We start from the raw sequence: 23,657 nt of genomic DNA on the forward strand, positions 1-23,657 counted from the left end.
TGCCGGGAGATTTTTGAGCACCTCTGCTGATACTGAGCCTAAATGTACCCCCACGTGACCCGCCCACCACCCTGCACACTTCTTGCCTCCCACTTCCCCGCCATCCCGCCCCCACCAGGAGCTAAATATGGAAACTGGTGAACTTGACATCATCGCGCAAGCTGTTTCTCCTGGCCACAGGGATGGGATCGGCCCTCGGGCTGAGGGCTGTCTTCCTCCAGGGCGGAGCCTGGCACCAGGCCACGGGGACGCTCAACCCACCTCCGTTCACCAAGGCAGGGAGGGAAAGAGCCTGAGAACCACGGAGATGGAAGGAGAATTCGAGCGCTCGATGATGCCCGGTGCCGGAGGGAAGGACGAGAGGAGCCCCTTCTCAGGGGTCAGGATGGCTCCCAGAGCCAGGGGTGCGTGGACAGGGCTGGTCTGTGTGTCGGCCGACTTGGTCTGAGTTGTGACCACTGGGGGACGTTGAATAAGTAACTCAGTGTTTCCCCGTCTGTAAAATGGGCTACTGAGGCCCACTCTGTGATTGGCGCCAGGGCTGCAGGGGGACTCACTGAGAGTAGTGCCCCCCCCCACCCCGCCGCATGGCCCTGGGCACGTGGCCGGCGGGCAGAATGGGTTAGCTCCCTCCCTCCCTCGGTGCTTTGGCCTTGGGGGATGCGCGGGATTTCTCCAGATGGAGAAGACGGGGAAAGGACTCCCGGTAAAGGAAGCAGCTTGTGCAAAATCTGGAGCCGTGAGCGTGTCAGGAGGATTCGGGGAGTGGCCCGTGGTGTTCTTGTGGTGTTGGGGGGTTCTTGTGGGGTGAAGCTGCAGGCACGGCCTGGGGACAGAGGGCAGCTGCCGGCCGCCTGGGACCCCATCGGCCAGGCGGGGCAGGGAAGTCGGGCAAACTAAAGCGTGTCAGGAACGATCACCAGAAAAGACAGGCTCCGCTCGCAGCCGGCACCCGGCCCTTGCCGTGCGGAACCATCTGGGGATGAAGCCCAGCACCAGAACATTGGAGCAAGTCAGAAGGATCTGGAAAGGTTTTATCCTGACATAAAGAGCTGGATCGGATCAAGTCAGATGTCAGCTGGGGAATCAAGGAGGCCAAGTCTCCTGAGGACTCTGGGCCAAGGCACCCGCCCAGGGCAGATTCTAGAAAGCAGCCTGAGGCGCACAGAAGCTGTGTGACATGGGGCAAACTACCCAACCTCTCTGGGCCCCACATCCTCCCGCGGGACGTGAAGTGGAACTTGGAGCTCCCACAGGGTGGTCACAGCGACGGAAGGAGGCCGCGGGAGGCCCTCTGGCTCTGTCATCCTTTCTCGGGTCATTCGCTGCTGTGGCCTCCCTCCCTCCACCGTCTATCCCGGACCCCTGTGCTCGCTCGGTCAGCCCCGATCTACCCTCCCGTCCGTTCTCACGTGTCCCCGCCCCAGGGGGGGACTCAGCCTCGGCTGGGACACCCTGAAGGGGGCAGGTGGTCTAGACACCTACTCGGGGCGCTGGTTTCACGGCGTCAGAACACAGAGCACAGGTGAAGGCAAGGAGGTGCGGAGGGGGATGAACACGGACTCAGTCCGTCCCCTTGAGTCCGTCCCCTTGAGTCTGTCCCCTGGCCAGGACGCAGCAGCAGAAGAGGGTCGGGGGGCCGGTCCCGGGCTGGTGGGCGCTGCTGGGGGCACTGACGTGGCTCCTTTCAGAATCCCTTGCTGTCACTGTGCTCCCGGGGCTCCCGCTTCCAAACACCCACTTGGTTGCACTGGTTTCTCAAGGGGTTTTGTTTCGGTTTTGTTTCACGGCCGGTACTTAAGGCCGCTGGAGCCAAGGCCGAACCCAAACCCCGGTGGGTGTCCGCCTGGATTGGGCTGATTCTTCTGCTCGCCTCTCCTGCTGTAACTGAGCCCCCGCCCCCGCCCCTGCCCCGCTTTCCCAGGGAGCAGGGGAGTGGGGACGGGAGCAGGGGCCTGGGAGCCAGCAGCCTGGGTTGGATCCTGGTGCCACCTCTCACTGCCACGTGCAGACTTGGGCGGGACCCTCGCCTCCCAGTGACTCTGTCCGGGCAACAGGGATGAGGACGCTCGTGCGGGGCTGACGTGCGGGTATCGGGGAGGGGGGACCCTGAAGCGAGTGCTCAATGCACTGAACTCACGTCACTGCTGGGAGAAGTGCTCCTGCTCGGAGCGGCTGCTCGGCTTCGCGGCCCCGGAAGAGCACGTGCTCCCGGAGAGGACAGCGCCGTGATCCCCCTAATGGATGGAGCCTGCTCCTTAATCCGGTCCTCGCCTCCGCTTCCTGTCCCCCTTTCTGTGTTTTACCCGCGACCTTTGCCAAACGCGGCCATTTCTCTTCGGGTGCAGGTGAATTGGGAAAAAAGATCGGAATTTAAACATCCTGAAAGATTCATTCTGTGTAATAATGGAGCGACCCCACAGAAAGCGCACAAATTATGCTGGGAGCAGGGGGGCAGGGGTGGCTGGAGGCCGGGCTGGGGCCTCGGAGGGAGGGGTGAGGCTGCTTGCTGGACAGAGGATTCACTCAAAAGCTCTGACTGGATGCAGCTTACGGTTTGCCCGCCTTTGCGGGGGGGGCGGGGCTGACATTTGCTGAGCACCTACTGTGTGCGGGGCCGTGCACATGCTGGACTCCATCATCCCTCGCTCTGTCCCCCAGGTGGGGAGTTTGGGGCCCCGAGGGATGAACTGCCTTGTCCCAGGTCACTCGACTCATTGGTGGCAGGTGTGAGCCCAGGCCTGGCTGACCGGAGTCCCTGCTCTTTCCCTGACCCTGTGCAGGAGGGACACGGGGATCTGTGCTTCAGGGGAGCCGGGACTCCAGGCGTCAGTGGTGGGACTTGTCACTGATCCGAATGGGACTGAGTTAGGAGGGTCAAGTTTCAATTTGGCTGAGCAATTTCTTGTGAATCGCAGGCCCAGACATTAGGGGAAGGCCAAAGGTGGATATGCTGGGGCCATGTTACAAGCCGCCTATCGCACAGATATTTATTGACATATAACATGAAAGGTAGGGGTTCCCTGTGGCCTCAGGCAAGTTACATCACCTCTCTGCGCCTCAGTTTCCTCATCTGCACAGTAGAGGTGACCATGGTCTCTGCCTCGCAGGGCGGTGGTGAGGACTAAGCGAGGTGGCCCACGGAATGGGTGAGGACAGAGCCTGGCACGTGTTACGGGCTCAGAACATGTTCTCTACCAGCTGCTCTGGGGCAGAGCTGAGAGTGATTAGTTTTGTCTGGAAAAAAGCCTTCACCAAAGAGACGAATTGTGGGTTTTGAAGGACGAGTAGGGGGGAGGGCCGGAGGGAGGGGACACCGCAGGAACAAAGCCCTGGCAGGGTGGGGGTGGGTGAGGGCATTGGGAGCCCAGTGAAGTTTCCCGGGGGGCAGGGACGGGAGAAGTGGTAGGTGGGAAAGCTGCCGAGCAGGGAGTCACGATGGCTTGAGGCAGCCGTCAGCGGGAGCCACAGCAGGTCCTAGAGCAGTGATGCCTGTGATGTGGAGGACAGCCTTTCTGCTGATGTTGCGTGGGGAGGTGTACCTGCTGCTCGCCCCCAGGCCCCAGGGCAGACAGGCTGGGTGAGAACCCCCCTCTGGCTCCCACATGGCCTGTGCTTCCCCATCAGATCCCACCGTGTGGTCATCGTCTGTCCCCCACGGGACGGGGGGCCTGGAGGGCCGCGATGGTGGTGTCTCGGTCCCCGCGGGCGGCGCAGGGCCTGCCTCCGTCAGCTCGGGGAGAGATGGCTCTGCGCCCGGCTCGCTAGCCGTGGGGCTCGGACGTCTCCTGACCACTTGGAGCCTCGGTGTCCTCATCTGTGAAAGGGGATGACAATCCTCGTCTCCCAGGATCACTGTGGTACAAAATGGGACACGTGCAGAGAGCACCGGGCACAGTGGTGGACACCCGCCTCCCCTGCCTCCCCGCCTCCCCCTGCCTCCCCGACTCCCCGCCTCCCTACTTTCAGCCTCTGCAGCCCTCCCTGCCTCCCGCTTCTCCCCACCTTCAGACAGAATGAGAAAAAATGTCCTCAGGACTCACATTTCCTGATGCTGCGTGTTTAATTAACAGTCTTGTGGGCAGAGGAGCTACCTAACAGAAATCCAGCCTCTCTGCCCAGGAGAAGCATGTAGGCGCCTGGCTTCTCCCTGCGGGACTAGCTACATACGTTGCAGTTTCGGTGAAAAATGCGTATGTGTTCTTGTTCAAAAAGCTGGGGAAAAAAAACGCCGTTAAACACACAAAAACATAAAGCTCTTTCCTTTCTGCCGCAGTCTCTCCCTCATCTTTTGTGGTGTATTTTATTTCCTATTTAATGTGGCTCTAAGTAAAGAAAAATTAGAATTTGAAATTGTTAGCATGAACTTTCCCGTTCGTCTTTATATTGTGCAATGCCAGTTTTAAATGCAAATACGAGGGCATTTAATTTGCATACGGAGTCGCAGGAATTACACAGTTCGTATTTCGCAGCGCGCAAATGCAGACGTATTTCATTCTGGCGGGAAGAGTGGGAACTACACAAAACCAGCTTCGCAGCCTCCGCGTCACTTCCTGCTATGTGTCCGCGCTCCCACCCCTCTCCCTGTCCGGCTAACAGGTGAGCAAGGAGGGCCCGAAACGAAGGGAAGCAGGAATTGCTTCATTTGTTTCCTCTCCTCCGTCCCCATTTTCAAGGCGAGGGGTTGGCAAATAACGGGAAAGTGACACAGGTAAGAAAGGATCTGATGAGTTTCCTTGATCATGTATGTTTCTTCGACTAATACCGCTGACGTCTGTCTGCACTTGGGAGAATGTCCAGGTTCAAATGGGAGGGCTGGCCGTTCGGGGCTGTCAGTACCCCCGCTTACTCCACTGTGGACACTCTGTCCTCGCACCCACTTTGAGTCTTGCCGAAGTCACATGCACGGTGGGTGGGCTGGAATTGGGAGCCCACGGGGTAACGCCAATGCTCTCTGTCCGAGTGGGGCGGGAAGAACTGGCGGGCGACACGTGTAACTCTCTGCTCATGAGCCTGTACTCCACTGTCCCGCTGGACTTGACTTACGAAACACAAGCTCAAGATTAAATTATTAGGAATTTCAAGATGGTGATCCCAGAGAATTAAAGCAAGTATGTAGGGTTCCGCGTGGCTAAGCTGGTGCCTCTACACCGTGTCTCCCTGACGGTGTTTTTGAAAGTATTCCTGTCTTTGAGCCCCCAGCTCCTTTCCTGAATCTGGGTCTGTTTTACTACGATTTTGCACTCAGAATCCAGGAAGCGGTTATGCAACTATTAAACGTCAAAGCAAGGATTCGAACCCAGTAACTGGGGTGTTCATATGAAACGCTTGTTGATCAGGGTCTTACTTTGCGCTGGATCCGGTAAAACCCAACATCACGTAAGGGCACACGGCAGATGGGCCCAGGCCCCGATCCTGACGCCTCGGTCCTGGGCCACTCCTGGCTTCCTTTACCGTCACGATTTCACTGCAGCCCCAACAGTGTGGGAGGAAGGGGGCATTAACCCACTCGGTGGAGGAGGAAAGTGAGTCCCAGAGACAAGCCTGCCAGCCAGAGAGGGGCCGAAGGGCCCAGCCCTGGACTTTGGGCCAGCCTTAGGAGACAGGCCCATCGTGCCGCAAAGTGGCCCAGGCTGGAAAGTGCGGCAGGAGAAGGGTAAGTAAAATGTGAAGTGACCTCTCTGCTCCTCCGATCCTGCCTTCCGTGTCCGGGCCATCGCTGGGGAGACGGCCACTTCTGCCTCAGAATCAGCATCCTCCCAGCCCAGTCCGGGTTTAGATGTGGCCCTGCCACTGAGTCGGCGAGACTTCAGGCACGGTTCTCACTAAGTTCTGTTCCACGCGGCTGCTGCCACCAAGCCCCCCTGACCATCTGTGCCTCCGGACCAGGTCCGTCTCCATCTTTCCTCCGGGCCACGTCTCTCCCCTGAGGACGACAGCGGCTTCTCCCTGGGTCTGCCTGGTCTGGCCTCATGTACCGATTCTCCCCAGAGTATCCTCCACTGGGGCCACGGGTCCTCTCTCAACACGTCTGGGATGGGGACCTTTCTACTCAGTGTGATGGGAGGTGGCAGGGAAGAAAATCGGGGCAGCTTTAAGACTGGAATAGTCTTGCAAACTTGGCAGAATTGGTCCAGATGCTCTCCTCCCCCAGCATCCCGTTGTCCTGGTAATGGGGGTGGGGCAGGCTGGCTCCAGCCCCTGTCCTGGGGTCTCCCTAACCTTGCTGCAAGGCTCACCGTCTTGTGTCTTGGTGTGGCGACCCTCCCTTCCTCTGAATTCTTGCTTTGCTTGATGGAGTATCAGCTAATCCAGGGGCTGGCCTCCCAGCATCTCACAGTGCTAAAACTCCTTGAAAAGAAATCCACGCCCTGGAATCATTGCAGAGAGCAGGGAAATGTTAATCACCACCAGCGCCTTCCTTGTCTTCTTGCAACCCTCTGTCTCTGAGCTCCGTGATAAAGGAATTACGTCCTGGGTAAAGGAAGGCCACACCGTTCTGAGATGCTTTTCCCTGTCCTCAGAGATGACAAGCGGCCGGAGGATGAGGGAAAGAAAACAGGAGACAAAGAGAGAAAAAAAAGAGAAAAAAAAAAAAGAGAGAAAACAGATGTTCTTTGTTTGTTTTGGTGTTGCAAGCACAGGGCTTTGAGGGCAGGCAGCCAGTCCCCGGGTGACCACTGGCGGGGTGGGGGTGGTGGGGAGTGGCAGCCGGCGGCCGTGAGACCAATAAAACCAGCAGAATTGGAGTTCTGTGTTTCTACCTCCGATGCCTGCACACATTGTTCTTTCCACGCTGCTCGGCTGCAGCAAAAACATACTGATTTGTTAAAAGAGAAAGACCAAATGTACTCCCGAACTCTTCGTGTCCTGGGTACAAATCCGGATAGGCAGCGTGCAGCGGGTTTTGTGCAAACAGCCCCAGACGCGGTGCTCCCGGGTGCTCGCTCCCACCTGCCCCCTCCCCCTGCTGTTGCTGGGTGGGGCCTCTTTTCACCCCTACTTGGACCCTTCGGATTGATTCCTGGGCTGAGTCTGGCTCCACGCAGCCCTGTTTCTTGGACGTTCTTTTTCACGCTTCCTCTGGCCATGGAGGGCAGTCTTGCCCTGCCCATGGCAGCTCCTGGCCCCGGAGGGCTGGGACAGAGCAGGGGGTGTAGGAGCCGGACTTTGGAGTCACGCAGATTTGGGTTTGAATCCCCCCACCCCTTTCCCTTGTCTAAGCCTGGCTTACTCATCTCTAACTCTGTTAATAAAATGCCTGTACCAGGAGGTGGTTAAAATGATGGAGGAAGATGATCAAAGTAGCTACCTTTTCGGAGGACTGGTATGTACCAGGTGTCGGGCTCCTTTCGTCCTCTCCAGACCCGACAAGGTACCTGTGACACAGCGTCTGGAACATAGTACGTGCTCCACATGCGCTGCCCCACTCTCCCCATCTGTCCCCCCAGAACATCAGCTCTAAGGCCCCCTACCCATCGATGTTAATTGCAAAGAGAAACTTACATGGCTGTAAGTTTCCTCCCTCCACCCAGGTGGACAGGCAGTGCTGGGTACCAAAGCTCTGAAAACCCGGTTTTGGAAAAATTTATCACCAGCAGACCCACACTGTGAGAAATGTTTAAAAGGAGCCCCTCAGGCAGAAAGAAAACAACCCCACACAGAAATAGGGATGTACACAAAGGAAGGCAATCTCTGGAAATGATAACTACGTGGGGTGATAATTAAAGACTTTCTTTTCTCATTATTTCAATCTCTTTAAGAGATAATTGACTGGTTCCACACAGGGACGAAAAGTACGGCATGGGGACTATGTCAGTGGTATCGTAAATAGGTATTTACACTCGGGTTGAATGCAGGGTCACGTCTAGACTTACTGGGTCACTACGTTGTGCCCCTGAAACTCATGTGACGTTGTGTGCCTGTTATACTTCAATTAAAAAAAGGTGTTCAAAGCAATAGAAAAACAGTCAGTTACTAATACATATGATACCAGGACCCGTGTTTGTGCCTGATCGCAGAAATCAGGAATTGAACTCACGTATACTTTATAGATCCCTCAGAACTTATAAACCGAAAGATTCGAGGAATACTAACTAAATCGTGATTAAAAAAAGAAGATTGGCTGCATCTTAAGCAAAAGTAATGACAGCGTCTTGTGGGCTTGATAATGTATAGAGACATAAGCGTGTGGGAAAACACAGCACAGAGGCCAGAGAAAGAGAAGAGAAAGTTATATTGTCGTAAGGTCCTCACACTGTACACGAAGGGGTGTGATCTCACTTGAAGGTAGACTGTGGGAAGCTACATGTGTGTCCTATAAACCCTAGAGTGGTCAGTTCTTCAAGGAGGCATAAAATCCTAAACTTCTTTGCCCCGAAGGACAGAGTTTCAAAATACACGAAGCAAAACCTAAAAGTGACCTGTGTCCTGCATGTCGAAGGTCGACAGAGCAGCGGTCTGCATTTCTGTGAAGCCAGCACCCTGTCATGCTGTCCGTCGCCTGGGGTCTCCTCTCCACAACTACGGAACCTCCCAGAACTTACCTGATGTCCCCTTCTGCCCAAAGCAACAGCAACAGAACGGTACAACTGTAGAAGGGGAAACCTTTTTTTCTAGACTTCCAATTTTTCTCCCTATTCTCCCCTTGACGTCAGTCCCTGCAGCATCTCATTACTGACTCCCGCGGTCTAGCGCGTCAGCTGGGCTCTGGCAGAACCAGCGGCAAAATGTCAGGGAGCCAAGGTCTCAGTGCCTTTGCTTAAGTTTTTATCTGCACAATTTCATGTGACTGGAGCCCCAGCCACTGCGCAGCTGGAGAAATTTCAAAAACAATGTGAGATCACAAGGCATGTGTGAGCAGTAAGAGAACACCTGTCACCCACATCCTAGCCCTTGCCAGGGAAGGAGCATCTTAGCCTGTCTCGCTGTGCTCTAAGGACACGGCTCATTTCATGCCCACTTTTCCACAATCATTGTTGCAGGATTGAAAGCAATTTTCTTGAGATGAGAGTAGAGATGGACAGGTGCCTTCGCCAGAAGTTGAAGCCAGCAATGTCTGGCACATTGGCCCCAGGGTCCCCGTTCAGGGTGAGGGAAGGATATAGAACCCAGCAGAAAGGACACATCACAGGCAACTGCTGGGCTGGGGTTATTCCTTTACTTCATCTTCATTTTAATTAGTATGTCTTTCTTTTTTTTAATTTAGAAAATAATACAGGCATACCGCAAACATTCACACGGTATAAAAGTGTATAAAGAATAAAAGTGAGGGACTTTGCTTCTGGCCAAGATGGGGTAACAGGGACTGGCTTTTTCCTGCCACCCAAAACAACCAAAAAATGGGCAACATCTATAAAACAACAGTTTGCAAAGTCCTGGACATCAGGCAATGAAGGATCATGATCCCTAAGAGATGGGAGATAAATGAGGTGAGCCTTATGATTGCACTAGCTTACTCCCTTGGGAAATTTTCAGCTGTATATAGTACAGGGCAGGGGAACCCGGACAGAGGTCAGTGGACTCCCTGAGTTGAGAGATGGAGTTGAGATTCAGGGGAGAACAATGGGGGTGGGGTCCACAGAACAGAGCTCCAGAGAGGAGAAAGAGACACACACAGAGAGATCTTCAAAGATCTACCTTCTTGAGCTTTCAACTGAGTTCTAGTCGAGATAAATATGCGCAGAATCTGCCTGTGGCTTGGGGCAAATATCACCCAGATAACAGTGCCGCACCCTCACACAAGGCTGGGAATAGCATCTGCTATTTCCCAGATTAGAAAACCTTGTGGCTCACATGACACTAAGTGGAATGGGGAATAATTATCCTTGGACTGAACATTTCTCTGGACCTGCCTAGCAAAGCTTAAGCAAGACCTGAAAGGATCAAACGACCTCAAAGTAACTTAGCTGCATCCCAGAACAAAGAACAAAACTACGCATAGGAATACATACGTGTCCAGCACCCAAGACCATGTACCTCAAGATGTCTAGCGCCCAATCAAAAATTACCTGGCACACAGACAAACAGGAAAATATGTTCCACAATGAGGAGAAAAACCAGCCCATTGAAACTGATCCATGATTGACACAAATCAGTAAAGATATAGAAGACTTGAACAATGCTATTAACTAACTTAATTGAATTGACATTTATGGAACACTTCACCCAGCAGCAGCAGAATATATGTTCCCAAGTACACCTGGAATATTTACAAGATAGGCCATATCTAGGGCCATGAAACAAATCTTTACAAATTAAAAAAAAAAGAAATTATACAAAGTATGTTCTTTGGCCTTAGTCGAATTAAACTAAAAATCAGTAACAGAAAGATTTCTAGAAAATCCCCGAATGTTTGAAACTTAAACAACACACTTGTAAATAACCCATAGATCAAAAGGGGAAATCTTAAGGAAAATTAAAAATTATTTTTAAGTAAATGAGAATGAAAATGGAACATAAAGAAATTTGTTAGATGCAACTGAAACAGTGCTTAGGAGACAAATTTATAGCACTAAATATATATGTCAGAAAAGAAGAAAGCTCTAAAAATTACCTTAAGAAATTAGAAAAAGAAGGGGGCACCTGGGTGGCTCAGTCGGTTGAGCGTCTGACTTCGGCTCAGGTCGTGATCTCACAGCTCGTGAGTTCGAGCCCCGTGTCGGGCTCTGTGCTGACAGCTCAGACCCTGGAGCCTGCTTTGGATTCTGTCTCTCTCTCTTTCTCTCTCCCTTCCTCCACTCATGCTCTGTCTCTTTCTATCTCAAAAATAAATAAACATTAAAAAAATAAAAAAAAGAAATTAGAAAAAGAAGAACAAATTAAACCTAAAACAAGCAAGCAGAAGGAAGGAAATAATAGCAATTGAAATCAATGAAATTGAAAACAGGTAACTAGTAGAGAGACTCAACGAAACCAAAAGCTGATTGTTAGAAAGATAAACAAAATGATAAATTTATAGTCAGGCCAATGAGAGAGAGAGAGAGAGAGAGAGAGAGAGAGAGGACAAATCACCAATATTGGGAGTATTGAGCCTACAGACAATTATAATAAGGAAACACCATGAATAACTATGCACACAGATTTGTTAGATGGAATGGGCCAATTTCCTGAAGGACACAGATGACCAAAACTCACTCAAGAAGAAATAGATAACTCGAGTAATCCTACACTATTATAGAAATATAAATGTAGCTCATCATTTTAACATGTTAACATAGTAACATAATGAATACATTATTAACATATTAACACAGTAACCTAACAATTAAAAAAGATTATTCCAATAGCAATGAGCAATCAGAAATCTAAATGAAAATACCTTATTTACAGGGGCATAAAAATACAAAATGCATGGGAATAAATCTACAAAAAGATTTATATAAATCTGACAACGTTATACTGCTCATCAATAAAAAGGAATGAACTCTTGATACATTTATCGTCATGGCTAAATCTCCAAATAATTATGTTGAGTGGAAAGAGTAGATAAAGAAGTACACATATTGTGTGAATTCATTCGTATTAAATTCTAGGAAATGCAAACTAATCTATAGGGACAGAAAGCAAATCACTGCTTGCTTGGAGCTGGGGACTGGGAGGAATGGATTGCAAAGGGGCAAGAGGAAACTATTGAAGGTGATCTATTAATTATCTTGATTGTGGTGATGGTTTCGTGGGCGTGTCTGTATATCAAAACGTATGCAATTTTACCCTTTAAATACGTTCAGTTTATTCCCTTTCAGTTATACTTCAGTATAAGTGCCCTTCCATTATGCTACTTGGCTTTTACGAAAGACCTACATTAGCACCTGTTTTCGCTGACCCAAAGAAATCCAAGAGGATTTTCACGTTTATGAGAAAAGGTGAAAAGTGCAATTAGCATTTAGTGTTTATTCTGCAGCGAGCAGTGCACACCCTGAGCAGCGAGAGTGGTCCCTCCAAGCTCGTTCCCCTGGAGCTACGCTCGGCATCCAGCCGCCATGGCTTTGAACTGTGTCTGGGAGCATCTGTGCTTTATCTTAATTTATTTTGTGCATCCATCAGCAAGACGGGTCCTGAGGTATCAGCAAAGCCTAGGAGAGGTTATTTTGGGGGTCTGGGAACGTTCAAACATTTTTCCATATAAATGAACGGTAATTACTTCTTCACTTTACACCCTTTGGGCTTAGGAGGGGTTTCATAGTAACGCTCTACTTTTGGATAGCGGGGGGGGGGGGGGGGGGGACAATGTATTTTACATATTCTTTCTTTTCCCAAAATGGGATCATACCACACACACTGTGTTCGAGTTGCCTTTTCATTTAAGAATATCTTCCCACATGGCCCTGCTCTGTTCCTTCACTAGCTGTCTGGTATCACGTTGCCATAGGCACCATCATTTATTCAGTTAGTTCCCTATAGATGAATATTTAGGTTGTTTTTGGCTTTTCCGCTAGTATAAAAATGTTGCAATAAGTGTATCCTGCCATTTCCCCCATTCACTTAAACTTATTTTTAGTTATGCAAGCGCTGCGTGCAGACGTTCTCATTGTTTTACGTTCAAGAATTCAGATAAAGGAAAAGGGTCTTTGTTCTCTCCTCTTTCATAATCACCTCCATATTTCAATCTCTTCCCCATAGTGCATGTTTTCAATGTGCTGCAGAACCCACACAGATCCTTTTAATATGCATTTCTGCACATATAATTAATTGTATGCTGACCTCTTCATGCTTGCTCTGTGTGTTTTAAGAGCATAACAGGTATCACAGCATATATATTGTTGTGTATTTGACTTTCTACCGTTGGAAATCACTGCCATCTTTCCAAAAAGATGAGCTACCTCATTTGTTTTCTTTCACAAGGCATGTGTCACATTCAATTGCTTGGATCTCTTCCCTCCCTCCTTCTCTTCCTTCCTAAATCATTCCTTTCTAGATATTCAGGTTGTTTCCAGTTTTTGTTCTCCCTGTAAAAATTATTGCAACAAATATCCTTGTGTGTGCTTCACTGTGTGCACACGGGAGTTTTTCTCTAGCATTGGTATGCAGGATTGGCAGAATTGCCTGGTTGAGGGTTTTGCCAGGCTAAATCTTGTCTGAGACCCCAGGAGGCTGGGCAAAGACATGGGTTGCAGGTTCCAGGTGGCTTTTTGCGCAAACAGCCAGTGAGAGGGGATCTCTTTTTTATACCATAATTTGCTCTACGTGGTCACGTCCTCCAACAGCACCTGGTGACACAGAGCTCCTGGCCACGTAGCCAGAATAGCCTTGTGGGTCACCTGTGCGGCCAGCTCCGTACCCTACGTGCCTCCCTCTCTCTTCCTCCGTGTACTAACGTTTGGACTGACCAATCCAGGTCGGACCAGGTATTTGGAGGATTTCAGTCTATGTTACTAGTGAGTCCTAGGAAAGGTCAGGAGGAGGCGGGTAAATCATTCAACCAACAACTGTTTCTGAAGCCTCCCCCGTGCCAGAGTGGTTGGGCCCTGCCCCCCTCCTCCGCCAGGAGTCACGTCCAATGGGGCATATGCCCTTGTAGCAGCTGGTCAGGGCTGTGATGGTGGTAGGTGCGGGATGCTGTGGGGCCACATAAGCGGGGCTTTGGACAGAGCCTGAAGGTGGTGACGGGAGGTTCCTGGCAGAGGCCAAGGTGAGCCCAAGTCCGAAAGGATGAGTGGGAATTAACCAGGTGGAACAGAGTTTGAGAGTGTGTGGGGGATGAATAAAAAGTTTACTTTTTAATTTTTTTTAATGTTTATTTATTTTTCAGATATAGAGAGACAGAGCACAAGCAGGGGAGGAGCAGAGAGAGAGGGAGACATAGAATCCGAAGCAGGCTCCAGGCTCTGAGCTGTCAGCACAGAGCCCGACGTGGGGCTCGAACCCACGAACCATAAGATCATGACCTGAGCCAAAGTCAGACGCCCAACTGACTGAACCACCCAGGCGCCCCTAAAAAGTTTACTTTTTTATCCTCCCTCCATCTTCCAGCAACAGGCCCTTGTTTTTTTTTTTTTAATTATTTTTAAGTTTATTTATTTATTTTGCGAGAGAGACGGTGCAAGTGGGGGAAGGGCACAGAGAGAGGGAGAGAGAATCTCCGGCAGGCTCCCAGCTGCCAGCACAGAGCCCCACGTGGGGATTGAACTCACAAAACTGTGAGATCATGACCTGAGCTGAAACAAAGAGTCGGATGCTTAAGCGACTGAGCCACCCAGGCGCCCTATCTCTCCCTTTGTGAGAATTTCCCATCAGCCCCAGGTGATTCTGAAAACTCTCAATTCCTTAACCTCACTTCACCCCACCCCCCACCCCCCCGCCCGGGAGTAGACATGTGACCCAGGCTTGGCCAATCAGAGTATTGCACTCTGGGCCCCAGTGATTGGCTCAGAGATGGGCCAATCAGAGCCTTCTCTGGGACTTTCTGCTGGAGCTCACCAGAGACTTCCCTTCTTTGGGATGGTGGGGCTGAAATCAATTGCTTGGAGCCACCTCCCCTGTCCTCTTGGGGTGTGCCCAAGTCTGGTGAGCTCATGGTTCCGCAGAAGGGTGTCTAATATATCAGTCAACCACCACCTGTGTGCTTGACCAGATATCTAAGCCATTAGCTACAGCCCAAGAGTTGGTGAAACTATAACATGTCTGGCCTTTAGGAGTAGTGTCACAGACAAGGGTGATGGCTTTCAGTTTGGGCTTCTAGAGTTGTTAGGGCCAGACAGTTGCACAGTGGAACCATCAGCTGGTGGTTGGGTGAGCTGTCAGTAAAGCAAACCCAAGCATCCTGAGGGCCTTCCTGGAACCAGAGCTGGTATCTCCAGGTAGCCAAAGGGTGCCCCTGTGGCCGACTGAGGAGAGGGACAGCGGCCCCTGAAGGTTACGCCTTCTCGTATTGGGGGACACGCCTATGGGACCACCCTTGCTTCCTTCTGGAATATTTCATTGTTATTTCCCAAGCCGATACCTCGGTGCCTTTCCAACACCGTGGTCAGCACCTGAGTGGCCCCAAGCCGAGATGGGAATATCTGGGTGCAGTGTTACTGGAGGGGCTGCGTCTGGTGCTTAGTCTCCACACGTGCCCCATGGCGGGCCAGAAGCGCTTTCTCCAGCAGAGTGTAGTGGGGCAGCTGGGTCAGGGGGGCAAGGCATCCAAATCCCCAAGGAGCGCCTGCAGGTGGGGCCCACCTCCCTTTGCGAGAAGCTCCAATCGGCAGCCACACTCGAGTGAACCAGGGGCCTTGGGTTTGAAGGTCGCAGGGGCAGCAGCCCTGAGATGCCCTATTGTGCTGCCTGTAGCTGGGGGGTAGGGTGGGGTGTGTGTGGGGGGAGATGGAGTCAGGTTGGGAGGGTAGTGGTCTAGGCAAGGGCCTTCTCCTTTCCTGTCTCAGGGGTCCGTCTTTTTTTTTTTTTTTTTTTTTAACGTTTATTTATTTTTGAGACAGAGAGAGACGGAGCATGAAAGGGGGAGGGTCAGAGAGAGGGAGACACAGAATCCGAAACAGGCTCCAGGCTCCGAGCTGTCAGCACAGAGCCCGACGCGGGGCTTGAACTCACGGACTGCGAGATCATGACCTGAGCCGAAGTTGGCAGCTCAACCGACTGAGCCACCTAGGCGCCCCTCAGGGGTCCATCTTTGAGCCACAGTCCGCATGCTCCCAGGATGGGACTTGAATGGTGGGTTCCTGTAATCGGGTCTAACCCCTCTTTGTGCAGATAAGAAATCCAGGACTCTGAGGGATCAGGAACTTGCCTAAGATTGCACACTAAGTGAGTAGCAGGGTTGAGATTTGGACCCAGGAGCCTGAGATTCCAGCGCCCAGGCCTTTCCCCTGTCCTGCATGGTTGTCTGTCTGTCCCCAGGAGAGACTCAGGCCCATCTACATGCTTCATTGTGCTGCATCTGTGGTCCCATCCCCACGACTTGTGGGTGTGGGTAGCTGCTGGGATCTGGCTCTGTGCTTGGGCTCCCCACAGCTGCTGTTTAGCCATCGACATGGTCTGGGAAGGCCAGGGAGGCCGGTCCTGAATCATACAGGGCCAGACACCCTCTCTGGAGTTCAGTTCCTCACCTGGGCCCTTGGAAAGCAGGAGTGGATGTCGATATATGTATTCCTGAAACTTCTTTTTTCTCGCTGCCTCCAGCCCCACACCAGGCCCTGTCAGTGCTCACCTGGATCCTTGCAAATGGCCTCCTGACCTCCCTCCCTCCACCTCAGCACCCCCAGGCTCTCCTGGATTCCCTTCTTTGGAGTTGACACCTCTTCTGTCCTCAACCATGTGGTTTGGGTAGGCCTGGCCCACTCTCAGCTTCAGGGCGGGCCCTGACTAGCCTGAGTCAGTTAGCCATTGGCTACAGTTACCGGCTTGGTTGGGAACAAATCAATTCAGGAGCAATGAGATGTGAAGATGTTTGCTCTGGCTTCAGGGAAACAAATGGTTTTTTCCATTCAGCTACCCAAGGAGGCTGTCTCTTCCCCATGGCTCGTGTGACACGCGGAGGTGAGACTTGGGGAGTGTGGGGCATCGGAGGTGAGAGTGGGTGGGGCGGAGGATGGGGGGAGGGAGGCGGGTGCCACCCTGCAGAGCTTGTGGGTGAGACTGGTATCACAGCAGGTGGAGTCGCAAGATGTAGAGAGCCTGGGTCTCTGGTGGCACCCAGAGAGCCACTGGATCAAGCCATACCTGAAGCCAATTTTATGAGTCCGGGCCTCAGTAGGAAACACAGTTGGGAAACTGGAAGGAAGTTGAGTAAGTGGACAATTATAAGAGTGAGGGCAGTGGTGGGGGGCGCCACGAGGGAGAGCTCATCACCACAGGGCAAGTAACAGAGGGGCCGCTTCTTCTGGGCCTGAAAAGGGTGAGGGGAGGGGAGCAGTTAGGAGAAGCTGGAGACAGGGCTGTGTGCAGAGGGCCCCCTGTAGGCGCTGTGTGGGCGGTAGGAGAGAGGCAGTGAATACCCGGGCCACACTCTTTCCTTCCACCCCTTGGCGCTCGCCACTGAGCCCTCTGGAAGCCAGAGGAATAGCAACGCACACAGGCCATCCTTCTGGGTGCAGGGCAGTAGGTGATGGATCTGATGGACGCTCGGGAGATACGCGGGCTTAGCTCTGGCTCTGTCTGGCCTCCTCGGTTACACGAGCCCGTGCATTCCCTTGACTGTTGAAGGCCGGGTGAGTGAGGGATTGGCACTTCATATATCACACAGCGTCCTGCCTCCGTGCCTTTGCTCGTTCCCTCAGCCCGAATACCCTCCCTTGCCCCTGGAAATCTGCTCTCCCTGGCTTCTCCCACCCTCTCCGTTAAGTCCTGATGCAGAAGCCGTGGACAGGAAGGCCGCAGGGCACAATTAAAACCTGTCGGGCAGACCCAGGTGATTCCTTGGGTTACTTACCTACCCTCTCTGAGCCTCAGTTTCCTTCTTTACCACCTGTCAGATTCCACCCTATCCCCATGACCTTCACCCTAACCTCAGGCGTGCTAGGAGCATTCCAGACTTACCTCTGCCTCTAGTCTGCTGTGTGTCCTTGGACGGGTCTGTCCTCCTCTCTGGGCCTCAGTTTCCCTATCTGTAAACCAAGGGGTTTATATTCAGGGGTTTCCAAGGCACCCTACCCTCTACCTCCTTTCTGGGTTTTCTTTGATTCTCTGGCTCCCAGTTTCTCAGTTCAGCAGACAGACAGCCCAGGAGTCTGGTCTCACCCGGCGGAGGGGAGGCTACCGTGGGAACAGCTGGGCTGCCTGGAGAAGCCTGGCTTGTCCACGTTTGTGTTTAATTACTTCAGCAACTGCTCACTGCCTCCTCGGCTTCCTGAGCAAACAGCCCCATTATTTGGGGGTGACTTACTGACATCAGCTTTGGTTGCAAGGAGTGGAAGCTTCCAGACGTGCCCCCATTTCAGCCACTACCCCTAAGATGTACTCACAAAGCCGAGTCCTCTGAGAGGGGTGGGGTGGGGGGGGACTGAGGGCAGAGTCCCAGTCTTCCCTGGTGCCCTGGGACTCAGGACTCTTTTAAAAAAATGTTTTATGTTTTATTTTTTATATTTGAGAGAGAGAGAGATAGAAAGAGAGAGAGAAAGCAGGAAAGGGGCAGAGAGAGGGGGAACACAGAATCCGAAGCAGATCTGAGCTGTCAGCACAGAGCCCGACGCGGGCTTGAACTCTCCAGCAGTGAGATCATGACCTGAGCGGAAGTTGGATGCTTACCCGACTGAGCCACCAGGCGCCCCCCTACCCCCCCACCCAGGGGTCTCATTCTGGGTCCCTGGGGCCCCGCAGCCACTCCAGCTTTTGCAGGGTCTCCTAAGTCTGCAGCCTGGGGCTCTGCTGCCTCGTGGTTACAGCAGACAGGCCGGAGCCCAGAGGACCTGGGTTCAGGTTCCAACTCTGCTGCTTGACCTCTGTGATGCCCTCGGGTAAGCTCCTGTGCTCCGAGCCTCAGTTTCCTCCTGTTTCCTCAGGAGGATTGCAGCTTTCCCCATTCTCCTCGGGCACCTGCCCCCGTCCCTTTCCACATGGTGCCGCGGGGGCTCCCAAGGTCTTGCTTGACCTTGTCCCCTCCCCTGGCCACGGTGATTTCGTCTGGATTTGGTGCCTGACCAAAGCGGGGCCCATCCTGGTCCCCCAGCTCACAGACCTTCAACATGGGGGTTAAGACTGACTTGGGCCCCCATTCCATGCAGTGGTGGATTCCCAGGGTGGGCGCTGTGGAGGAGGGGGCTACCTCACCCCACCGAGCAGCTTCCAGGGACGCTGCAGACACCCCCTTTCCCAACCTGCTGTAGCCCTACCCCAGCCCCCAGCTCGTCTTTTCGCTTTTACCAGTAAAACCTTGGATTGCGTGTACCGTGTTCTGCGAGTGTCCCACAAGACGAGCAAACATTTCGAATCAATTTTAACTTGATAAACGAGTGATGTCTGGCGATACGAGTAGGACGCGGTGCCGAAGGTCATGTGATCTCAATTGACCCGATGGTTCTTGAGATTCGCTTTGACCTATGAGTGCTGTGGATCCCATGCTTGGTTCTGGAACGAATGACGCTCGCAAAGCAAGGTTTTACTGTATCTCCCTCTCCGTTGTCCTCCCGGGTTACCCCTGGGAACTGGATGCCACCCACTTCCGTGATGTAGACCCGCCTGGCACCCTCAGCTGACAGCCAGACCCCACTGCGGGCCTCCTTGCCACCCACACTCACCAGGTGCTGTCTCTGTGCGTGTGTAACTCCCGCCCCGCCTCCCCCCCACCATTTGCAGAAGGCCGGGGAGGGAGGGGTGTGACTCCTGCTCCCTGACTCCAGGGGCAGGACTGGCTGGAAGGTCATGGAGCCCATGGGGAGAGAGCACGTGCCTGCTTTCTTCTGGGGGTCACAGTGGTGTCCCGTGGGACTGAATAAGCCCCTTGGGGGTTGTAGGCACACCCTGATCCTCTGTCTCCACAAGGAAGGCACATTCTCTTCCCACTGGCCTGCCTGGCTCTTCCTCAGTGTGGGGGTTAGATTATAAAATATGGCCACACTTCCTCCCACCCATCGTGCATGTGCCTTTGCTGCGTGACTATGTCATTTGTCCCATTCCCGGGGTGGACTCTCCTTCCCCTCCCCTTGAATCTGCTCGGGCCCACGGCTGGCTCTTACCCACAAATGCAGTGGAAGGGTGCCTTGTGCCTCCTGAGAGTCGGCTTCGGGGCTTTGCTGTCCTGAGACCGCCACGTAAGGAAGCTGGCCCGGTGGGCATGTGGACAGCCGAGGCACCCGGGCCAACATCCAACTACTAGCCAAGCAAGCGAGGCCAGACTGGGCTTTTCTGGCCGGATGGGACGCAGCACAGAACTAGGTCCAGGTGAAACCAGCAGCGAAATCTACCCAGCCAACCTCCAGATTGTGAGAAACGATACATTTGTGGTTGTCTCAAGGTTTTCAGGTTTGGGTGCTTTGTTCCACGGCAAAGCCTAGCTGAAACGCTCAGCCTTGGGGAGTCTTTCCCAGGGTGAGAAAATCAACGTTTCTGGGAACACAGGACTGACTGTCAACGCTCTGCGTTCACACGGAAGCTTTCTCTTCTCCAAAAGCAGCAAGAGAAGCTTGTGGGGATGATGCCCCTTGGTTTAATTCAGAGCCGGAGTATCCTCAGGAAAAGCCTGCACTTGAGACTCCATGTTCAGTGCGGTCCGAAAGCCTTGTCTCCGGGACTGAAGGCTGGGTGGAACCGTCAGGCACGGTCCCCACCCTCGGCCTGGTCCTCGATGGCCGCTGGTGAGACCCTTGCCCTTTCTGAGCTGAACTTCCCCTCTTTGGTAGAGAGACTAGCGGACGGAATGGGCCCCTGAGTAGGAAGAGAGGGAGACACTGAGCACAGAGCCCCACCCAACTGAGGTTTTGTACCGCCGTCTGCTCTCTGTGGCCCTGACTGGGCCTGGCCCCGGGGGGTCCCCACTGTTCCCCCGGACCCTGGATAGAACCTGCGTCTGACTCGAGGAGGGCGTCTTCTTGGGGCACGACCTTAGGTAGCCCCATCCTCGCCTAGAAAATCCTGTGGTTTAAGAGATTTTACAGGTAGGGTTGATTTAGCCACTGGGTTTCTGATTGATTTCCAGGGGGAACGGAGGTTGGATTTACGGCCCCCAAACCAGGTTGTAGCCTTTGGCCGCAGCGCTGCAGGAGACAGTGGGCAGGAAGTTATTGACGTGACCTCTGACCCCGGGGAGGGCAAGATAATGAGTTTATCATAAATCCGCCTTCACAGGGTTTATCACTGGCCACTTGGAGATGTGGCTCGGGGCAGACACGCAGCTCTCCGAGTGGCACAGACAAGAGGAAGAGAAGACATAAACCCCGGGTAATGAGCTCCACTCGCTGCCTCCCCTCCAGGGTCTCTGAGAACTGCCTCTGCCTTAAGCCCTCTGGCTTTGCTGAGGATTGAGGCCTGCAAAATTCTAGCAACTTCAGAACTCAGCAGTGATCTCTGGGGACCTGGGGGCTGGCTGTCCGGTCCGCCTCCCCCCAGCACCCCCCCCCCCACCATCCTCTGTCCTGCAGCCCCTCCCCTCAGCCGGACCCCTTGGCCCCCGCTGCGGGCTCCGAACAAGGAAAGGAGGAGGGAACCACCTTCACGGTGGGTTTGGGAAAGGGAGCCCTGGATCTGAATTCCATAGGCTTCTTCCACCCGCCGGCTGTGGGGCCTCGGGCCAGCTCCGTGAGCACCCTGGGCCTCAGTTTCCTCACCTGTGAAATGGGAGACAAGGAGACTTCCCTCTGAGCGTGGCTGCAGGATGAGATGATGAGATGAGATGGTGTGCGGGGTGGGGGAGTGGATGGTGCCCCCGGGGGGACGGATCTCAGGTAGAGAGCTGACTATTGGCCATCAGCTGTGCGATCCTGGACTGTGTGCCTGAGCCCCCCCCCCACCCCGAGACTCAGTTTGCCCCTCTGTGAAGTGGGAATAGACTGATGGTCTATGCTTAGCACTGCGTGGGGCATGCGGTCAGTCATCAGGATGCCTTTACTGACCCCCTTCGGGTGCCAGTGCGGCCGGGACAGAAGCTTCTGGTCTGGCCCTCTGCCGGCCTGGGCAGGAGGAGGGATTCTGCGTGGATGAAGCTGGGGGTAAAGCATCTCCCCCCTCCCCCCCCTTCCCTGCCACTGGAGAAGTTACAACACTTCAGAAGTTACCACCTTCTGAATCCTGGCCCAGCCACCGGCTGTGAGGACACAGGAAGTCATGTCCCCTCTTAGCGCCTCGGTTTCCTCACCTGTAAGATGGGAAGGCTGATAAGGTCTCAGGCACGACTGAGGGACTTTCACAGGCCAGGCACTACTCTACATGCCTTGCAATAATCCTACGAGGACATTTCGTCGTTCGCCCCGTTTACAGGTGAGGAAACTGAGGCTCAAATAGGGAGAATGACTTGATCAAAGCCAACTAGGACATGGTAGAGGGTTTGAATCCAGGTGTCTCTAACTCTGGAGTCCAAGTTCTTACCTGCCAGAAAGTGCCATTTCTTACCTTATTACTAAATATCAGCACAGGATTCAGGACATACTGCTGAGAACACCTGCTGTTAAAGTGGAAGATGGGTTGAGGTCAGAGCTGGGGGTTGCTGGGGCCTAGAGTAATCAGGGGAGACTTCCTGGAGGAGGTGGAGAGGTGGGCGGGACAGATTGGCCTGCGGTCCAGAGAAGGTGTCCGGGGAGGCTGAGCTCAGGGAGCACAGGGAGGGCAGGGCCAGGCCAAGGGTCCCGCCCCAGGGCCCACTTTGGGATGCAGGCCGGGCTTCTGGAAATCACTTACTGGCTGGAAAATGCTCAGACCCAGCCGCAGGCTCTGATGTTCCCTCCTCAGCATGGTTTGTTATCACATTAGCTGGTTTCTGCCTCCTTTGTTAAGAAGCTGCCTGTTTTCTCATAATTCAATGTCATGGTTTTATCAATTTGGTGTCTCCTCTCCTATAATCAGGGGTGAGTTGTGGCTTTTTTCCCTCTGCCTTTACTTACTTCCATTGACTTGTCCTTCCTCGTTATTCAGCTGGTAATTCCTTCCATGAGTGTCCATTGATTTCCATATTGAGATATTGCTTGATGCCCTTTTTAATGAGATTCCTGATTCACCCGTGCTGGCACCACGCTTAGAGTGTTTCATTTTGGACCCGTTTTATTCTAAAAACAGCCCCACCTCCTCACTGGGGACATCGGTGCACACTCTCGTGGGGCCCCTGTTGAGGTCGTGTGAGAAGCCAGGGGCTCCAGGCAGGTGGCGGCTTCTCCCCAAACACCAGCTACTCCCCGTCCTCGACGGATACTCCTCACTGGGTGTAGGGAGTACACAGACTGACCAGGACGAGTCAATATTGTCCTGAAGAGAGTCTCTCTACTTCTTTCATGTGGTGTCATCGTTAGCAAGCATTTATTGAGCACCACTGTATGCCAGGCCCTGTGCTAAGCCCTGGGCCCAGAGGATGTTCTTCTGAATATGAATTGGTCATTTCCCTTCCCTCCTGACTCCTGAAGCTGAGGACTCTCAGGCTTCTCCGTGACCCCAAGATCAAGTGCAGACTCTTCCCCGAGGCCAGCTGGCCTTTGTGGTCTGGCCCCTGTCTATCTCCCCCACCCCCAGCACCTCAACTCCCTCCCCTCTCCCTTTCTCTCTGCTGTTTCTCTCTAGGCCTCTTCCTGCCACAGGACCTTTGCATATGCAGTTCTTACTGCCTAGAATACTTTTTCCTGTCCTCTTTCCACTTGGCTGTTCCCTCTTATCTTTGGGTCTCACCTTAAATGTGACCCTCCCATCCTACCTGCCGGCTTGGTTTTCCTTCCCTGATATCCTCTCCCCAATCCCTGGTTGTTCCCCTTGGCCCCCTCAGCATCATCTGTAATTCTTTTCTTGGGGCGTTCACTGGTACCACCACCCACACTCGTCTGTGAGCTCCAGGGGGGCAGGGGCTGTGTGGGTCACAGATTCAGTCTCCTGAGGGGTTCTTTGTTGGGCAGATGCGTAAACAGAGGGGAGCGGGGAGCCCAGAGGCTCTCGGGTGATCTGCACATTGTCGTGGAACGTGCCGGTCTGGCCCAGGTCTGGGTAAGTCAGAGCCGAGGCCGTCGGCCTCCTGGATATGGGCAGGACCTCCCACGCCTGTGACTGGGGTGGCGTCGAGTGACCCGTCCCACAGGGACCTGCATCCGTGGGGC

The sequence above is a fragment of the Panthera pardus genome, unplaced genomic scaffold (genome assembly GCF_024362965.1).
Source record: "Panthera pardus isolate Hobbes unplaced genomic scaffold, ASM2436296v1 HiC_scaffold_11, whole genome shotgun sequence".
Taxonomy (NCBI): Eukaryota; Metazoa; Chordata; class Mammalia; order Carnivora; family Felidae; genus Panthera; species Panthera pardus.